This window comes from Engraulis encrasicolus, chromosome 22, assembly GCF_034702125.1.
Source record: "Engraulis encrasicolus isolate BLACKSEA-1 chromosome 22, IST_EnEncr_1.0, whole genome shotgun sequence".
NCBI classification, from domain to species: domain Eukaryota; kingdom Metazoa; phylum Chordata; class Actinopteri; order Clupeiformes; family Engraulidae; genus Engraulis; species Engraulis encrasicolus.
Window position 1 is genome coordinate 14,213,747 of NC_085878.1, and position 7,761 is coordinate 14,221,507.

General features: G+C 42.2%; 1 long non-coding RNA gene across 1 annotated transcript; it reads left to right on the top strand.

The window, feature by feature from the left end:
• Positions 1 to 5,116: 5,116 nt before the first annotated feature.
• LOC134438209 (uncharacterized) lies at positions 5,117 to 7,475 on the top strand. Its single transcript, XR_010032537.1, has 2 exons — positions 5,117 to 6,300; positions 6,394 to 7,475. It is a non-coding gene; the product is annotated as an uncharacterized LOC134438209 (long non-coding RNA).
• The last annotated feature ends 286 nt before the right edge of the window (positions 7,476 to 7,761 follow it).

The window sequence follows — 7,761 nt, forward strand, 5'->3', positions numbered from 1 at the left end:
AAGTGAACACACAGCCGCAAACCAAACCAAAATCCAGGAACCCACAACCCCTAGCTATTAGTTCGTTCTGTTGCCAAAATCATTCGTGATGAATTATTCTTTGAGACATGTAGCCATTGCTATGTCATTCAAAACATTCTCACTAGTTGCAGGTTAAGATTACGCCTGAAATGCATATGTGAAACATAGCTACTGTAAAACCAATGCAACCGAACTATTTTTCAAACAACTCTTCCTTCATCTTGACAAAATCAAATAAAACTTAGACCCAAGTCAACGCCACGGCGGGCCAATGTAATAATCAAATTTCCTTACCTTGAAATGCTGTCTTGATTACAGGGCTTCTCGCAATAATATTCTCACGGTTTGACATATCCAACCCAGCTAGCAAACTGCTAACGTTGTTTTGCTTGTTGCCTCCCATTCCACATAGCCAGTCTTTTCGGTTGTTCCACTCACTGTGAAATAATCAAATAATATTCTGTCCAATCTCCTGAATCAATTTCCTCAGCTCTGGTGTCAGTCGTCCATTCTTTATCACGTCTTGTTTCCCTTGGAAATCCAACTTTGAGAATGATCTTAGTTTCGTTATGAAATCCACTTCCATGGTAGCAGTCAACGTGAACAAGCTAGCCAACACTAATGACTGACTGTATTGAACTTGTATAGTGGCGCTATGACGTCACTGACAAAGCTAGACTCAACGGCAGAATGAGGTTGAGGCCAATGTGTTGCTCGCCGCACTACTCTATTTTTCAATGGGGTTATGCCAAAGCGCGCAGAGTAAAGAAATGATAATCACACGTAGAAAATAGTGAAAACAAATATCAGGAAAATGAGGGCACACCATACATATTTCTATTAAGTGTATAAAAACGTTTAATACAATATTACGAATTGCATACACAGAACGAGCAAAATGGCGCATGCGCTGAAGCTTGTTACTGAGGGATTGCGCAATCTGCGGTGAGGCCAACTCGGGAGTTGGCCCAAATTCAGTGTATTCGGAGCAGGAGGTGGGAAAATAGTGCGGTTTTGGCCACAAAAATGATTGAAAATGATTGAAACTGTTTAAATACTGCACAAATGGTAGTTATGGTAAATATGCTCGAAAACAGTAGTTATTATTGTTACTATTATTCACATTTACTGCATCTCATCATTCTCATGAAGTCTAGAAGAGACAGGTGAGGCACAGCCTCCCCTGCCGTATTGGAGTGCACGTGCCTGATTCAAAGCGACTTACAAAAGATTGCATATATCACCAACACACTGTACAATGTGTGAGGAAAATACAGAATACACAGGCTTAACAGGTGCATATGAAAAAGGTTGGTTTCATTATGAAGGGCAACTGCCTCTGGAGAAAAGAGTCTTCACAAGCTTCTTGAAGGTTGAGAGACGTACTCGATGCAAGTCACATTATCTATTTCTGTCTTTTGATTTTTGATGGTTCCTTTTTAATAACTGCGTCCTCAGTGGGCTAGTCTTGAATGAAGATGTTAAAAAGTGTGTGAAACTGCTTGGTGCGTTGCTAGGTGTAGTACAGATGGGGGTGTTGCTTTGAAAACGACAAAAGTAGGAATCATGTTAGTTATGCAGCAGGTGGTGACAGTGGCAGGCTCCGTTCACCACTCCACAACCCTCTCAACTCTCTCCCTCTCTCTCTCTCTCTCTCTCTCTCTCTCTCTCTCTCTCTCTCTCTCTCTCTCTCTCTCTCTCTCTCTCTCTCTCTCTCGCTCACATATCCTTCCTCTGCAGTGCTATCAGTGTGCGCTCACTCTCTCTTTTCTTGCTTTCTTTCTAAAGGACAAAGAAGTGAGAGGAGAGCTTTTGTCCCTCTGGGCTCACGCTGCGCCATCCAAAACAAGAAGAAATGAAAGAGGGTTTTTTTCCGCTATTCTCACCGTCTCTTCGGGAAGCCTTGTGTGAAAATAAGCAAAACTTAATCTCCACCGGTGGTGGGCACTTTAAGGGAGGGAGAGAAGGAGGGAGAGAGGAATGGAGGGAAGGAGAGAAGGCAGGAGTGGGCAACATTGTGTTGTGGAGGAGTGTTGTGTATCAGCCCTGAGGGTGGCTGAGGATGCTGCTAGAGAGTTGTGGTGAGGAGCATGAGCAAATCCTCCTCCAGAAGGCAGAATTGAGGAGAGTGCCACCACCTCCATCTTCACAAAGACAGTGATTAAGGTCCAATTTTTTCAGTTATATTCACAGAGGATGGTGCACAGCTCTATTTTACACTGATTAAATTTCATCCGGAGGTTAAATGATGACCAAACTATGGTAAAAAATGTTTTAGCCCTATGATAACAGTAATGGAGTAGAGTAACTGCATCGATCCCAAAGGAAATGAAGGTATCCAGTGGCATACATACAGTAACTAGCACACACTAATCAGCAGGCAGATCAAAGAGAGAGAATGTTTCCAGATTTTAAGGAATTATCCAGGTCTCACAATTCTAGCCTCTCCTCTCAGGTCGTAGGTTCCTCATGTCTACCTGCAAAACCAAGAGGTATAAATGCAGTTTTATCCCCTCTGTGATTAAGGCACTGAACATTACATTTGCTCTGCTTCTAGGATTTCACATCTAGGCCTATTTATTTATCTATTTACTTCTGTCTATATCCTTGTCTGGAGCACTTGTTTGCTTGTCTTTTTTACCTTCATTATTTGACAGGATAGTGGAGGAGAGACAGGAAATGAGAGGGGAGAGAGGGGGGGAAGGACTGGCAAATGACCCGGGCCGGAATCGAACCGGGGTTTGCCAGTGTAGTAACCCAGTGCCCTACCGTTTTGTTTTGTTTCTGCCTTATTTCACTATCATTAGTATTGTGTTGTTTGTGCAAGATTTTATTTCATTTACGTCAATATTGTGTTGTTTGTGTAAGCTCTTTTGACTATAACTTCCACCCAAATCTTTGGGTATGAATAAAGTCACCTTACACTGATAAAAAGGATTTTGAGGGGCAGTACATTTCACTGACAAAAAATGGATATTTTTTACCCCAACAAATTAGGTTGCTGAGGTTACTCTGATGCAAGGGGTATAATATACTCACTCTACCTATAAATAAGGAGTAGGACTTAGTACTGGTGAGAAATGACTAAACTATACCTAATTTGCATTCATACGCTATAACTAATACTAATGGCTAGTGTCGAAACTACCTATAAATGACTAAACTTTACCCAATTTACATTCCAACACTGTAACTAATACTATTGGCTAGTATGATCCAAACCGTCTCTGTCAAAACTACCTATTGAAATTGGTTAAGGCCCGCAATGCGCATTGCTTTCTGGGACTTCATTGGAAGAAGAATCAACCGGCGACTGTGGAGAGCCTCGCCGCGGATGAAGTTACTTCCAATGGACGGGACAAAGTCAGAAGGTAAGCTGGCCAGTCGTGCATTACACATGAGATACAAAACATGAACAATGATCAAAAGGAAACTAAATCACGCTAGAGTTGTAGTTGGCTCGTAATAACTGTCTGACTGTGACTCAGGCAGCTGCTATCAGCAACGCACTGGGCAGACAGACAGGTCAATGGACCATAAGCTGCCGTTCAAACTTCGTTTGGAGAAGGCAACAAGTATGCCCTGTGTTAAAGATGAACGGATAGCACTACCAATTTCAAAATGTTGTAGAATGAAACCCACTGCAGCCAAGTTTTTTTTCCATTCTCAAATGTTGCCTTGTTGGCTAGTTTTGGCGCGCAGACTGGGACTGGCTGCTGGTGGGGACCTGACCTCGTGTGTCGTTCTACAAATATTTGTTGCCGAATGTTCCATCCACTGTTTGCGCTGCCACTGCCACTTGATGCTCTGCATCACGCGAAAGCACGGAGGAGAAAATTCTACAAGATAGCCTCCTTTTTTGCTTTCACACAAGGCTGTAGTGTGATAATCTTACAAGTTACATGCACCTAAAGGACTGTGCTCGTAGACAGACTACGAACGGCACATTACTTCACTATTTCATTCTCCACAATAAATCCATTCAACATGGAACGGCTATTTTGTAGCTGGTTACTGAATCCTTCGTAAGTCTTTCAGCAGTTCCCGTCGCGAATCGTCCTCTTTGAATGTTGTTTTAAAAATGTGTAAATTCCTATGGTCACCAAGTTTTCAAATCAATGAAATGCGCGACGAAATGCTTCATATCAACTGTCAAAGCAGTGTGCGTAAACAGTCATCATTCTGGGATGCCTCCGTGCAACTAAAGACTTTTTTGTATTATCATAATCGTAGACATTCTTAGTTTGAATGACAGTTTGAAGATGGGGAGCGAGACAGACGGTGTGTGCATGCCGGGTGCCTGCCTGTGTTACTGGGAGGGAGAGGGGGAGCGAGAGGAATCGATCATCAAATAACTTTTCAAACAACGCTACCCTAGACATGCTAAATCCTGCTGAGAATAAACGCTAACAAAGGATCAATCCGTTAACATTGCGAGGAGACATTGATTAGTTTGTTGTAAATGTATCATAGTAAGTAGTTCAAAATGTAGACCAACACGCCCTTATGTTACTCTGAGTAGTGGTGAGAGGAGATTTTTGGCGAGGGACCTCCCAATGTGATCATCCACGGTCATAACATCACCTAACATGAAGTCAGTTATTTTTTGTTGGATGTTGCAAACTCAATCTCAGGGTTAGTTTTGACAAGGATAGTTTGATAGTTGCTTTCACAGTCGAAGGACTCGCTATGAACAGACACGCGCAGGTTCCATAAGCACAGCCCTCTCTCTCTCTCTCTCTCTCTCTCTCTCTCTCTCTCGCTGGTCTCCGCAGTTCGCACACACTTCAGTTGTACCGAAATGATGACGTTTGACATTAGGAAGGGCAGTCCAACGAAAAGAGACCGGTAGCCTATATTTTCACAACTAGTATAAAAAGTGAAACAAAGGCTTCTAAACGGATAGCAATTGCAAGGAGTAGAAATGTTTACATAATAATCGAGTGTAAAAGTACAACTTCTTAAACTTTATCCATGTCAAATTATTCACAATGTTTTGTGCATAATGAAGGTGTTCTGCTTCTGCCTACTGCAGGAGTTGAGAAAAGGCGGTAACTGCTTACCTCTCATGTAAGCTACAGCCTATGTGGTGGCAAGTCATATTAATGACCAAGAATGACTTACTTGTAACTTAATTGTTATGTGCTTTTAATATGTGTTTCAGGCAGTGGTGTTGCATCTTTTATATGCATGGTTGTCCTGAAGTCATTCTGGAACAGGGTAAGTCGCCGACTGAAGAAAAATAAACAGACTTAAAGGCCATAACACTGTCATGTTATTTGTTTATGAATAGCCATTTTCACTCACTCAGGCTTGCTGTCCTTGTTGCACTGTGCACTGTGTAGGATGGTGGCAGAGTAGATTTTGCAACTAAATAATAAACTCATATTTACAGTTAGTACTATTATAACTAATATTGCAATTTGCGCAGTCATAGAGAATATTTTGAATTTGATGGTGGTGGTAAGAATCAGTGAAAAAGATTTATGACTGGGCCGCATGAATTATGGAACGAGACTGCCAAATACATTTCACAGTGCACCTTTGAGGTCAATAGATCCCTTTACTGTTTGCATACAGATGTGACATAATCAAGCTGCGCTCTCATTGTTGGAGCACAATGGACCATGTATGCACATTTGTAAAGAAACTAGCCAGGTGTTATTTCTGAAATAAGCAAATGGATGGTCACGATAACTTCAGATATGAAGTGGAACCGCTCATTCCTTATGGTGGCCTCAGTCCGGTCGTTCTTAAATTTCTTGAAACAAACTCCTATGTTCTGAAACAGCCTATTCCCGTAGAATAGCGTAACAAGTGTTCTTTTTAGGGTCTCTATTTAAAAAAAGGATGGCAGGTCTTCTCTCTTTAGGGTCTGCACTGTCTCTGTGTGTGTTTGAGTCAACAATGCGTGAGCAGTCTGATGACTTAACTTCTATGTGAAGCTGTCAAGAGCTGTGTAGAGGGCAAATACACTGTGGATTGGTCACAACTGTTACTAATAACTCAACCCCTTTACTTTTTCAGCTCTAGACAGATGACCAAAACAGACCATAGAATGTACCTTTAAAGAAAAAAGTTTAACCAATGAGTATTCTTAATAGTGTATCTTGTCCCAGGGTTGTGTTCAGGTGCGTGACAACTGACAACATTGAGAAGACCCAGGAGCGGGAGAAGGGCAGCCTGATGAAAGAAGGCGACAGTGTTCTGTGGTCACACCTGAGATGATGGTCCTGAAGAGGAACGAGAGGAGATACTGGCCATATAAATACAGGCACTGTACGTTGTTTTTCTGTCCATTATCTTTTTACTCTTTTTGGCATACTGTATTTCACTCGCATATGTAGTAATCAGTACGTGTTATTGTTAAAGGGGCATCACAGTGGAGGACAATCATGAAAAGGTTGAAGACTTCACTGTGCCCATCCCTGAAGTCCCTCCACTCGGTGCAGCAGCTCTTTCCACCATACTGCCATGCTCTGGGTTGTCCCTGCCACCATCCACCTTTTGGGTCATCCGTGCCGCCAGCCATCACCGTGCCTGCAGCGCCTGGGTCATCCGTGCCACTCCCCACCATGCTGCCAGCCATCACTGTGCCTGCAGCACCTGGGTCATCCCTGCCACCATCCACCGTGCCTTCAACGTCCACAGCACCTCCGGTCTCTGTGAGCCAGTTTGCAGCTCTACTGACCTCTCCAGTATACAGTATGCTGTAATTGCTAATGGTTTCTCTGAGTGGCCTGACCGGTTAATTGTCCCGTATCCCAACTATTTACCACTAAACAAGTGATTTTGTAATAAGTAGGAGATCTTTGCAATGTTATCAGTATGGTTGGACTCTGATGTTTCACTGCTGTATGTCTTCCTCAAAGAGTAAACCGAATTCTGAGTATTCTTGGATTTAGTCTTTGAAAAGTAGAGCAGCCCGTTTGTTTGAAACTGTTGTCCTGGACACCAAATAGACTGGAACTGATATCCTTTTTTAAAAGAAACTGGTATCCTTTTTATGTGTGCAGTTTAATGGTAGAACAGTATACACTGATGTGCCTTTATCAGTAACAAAGTGAAAACGGAACAAAATTTGACTATTTCTGTCAAAAACTGCTACAAATTCTACATATTGTTTATATAAACCTAGTTCTGGAGGAAGTCTGAGAGTTATTGACAGTTGCCATGTCAAGCTTCCGCCTTCGCGTAAATTTAAATCCCACCTTCCCTCCTTCCCCTGTCATGCGCAAAGGCTATCCTAATTGTCCCAGCACCTCCCCCTACTCCCTCATCTCACTGGATCACCCAGCTACATGTCCCCTACACTTATGGAGTGGAAGCGGATCTCGTGCCGCATGATCTCCGCAGGGTCCCAGGACAGAGGCCAGCTAACATCGAATTATGCCTATTGACTATGGTTACCATACTCCAGGGCAAACTCGTGAATTAAATGGTCCTGTTGTTAATGTTTGTTTACTTTTTGTGAGATAAACTGAAACATTGAGTATCTGCTCATTTTTCACATTTTCCTGTTGGCCATATGAATGAATGAATGAAACTTTATTGTCATTGTACAGGTACAACGAAATTGGTAAAGTGCAGATGCTCACGGTGCTTAAAAATCAACAAAGAACCTATATATATACTGTATAAAAAATAAATAAGATTTTAAAAAGTCAGCTGTGCAAAATTAAGTGTGTAGATTGCTTTTGGATAAAAACTGTCTTTTAGCCTGTTTGTTTCTGTACCCAG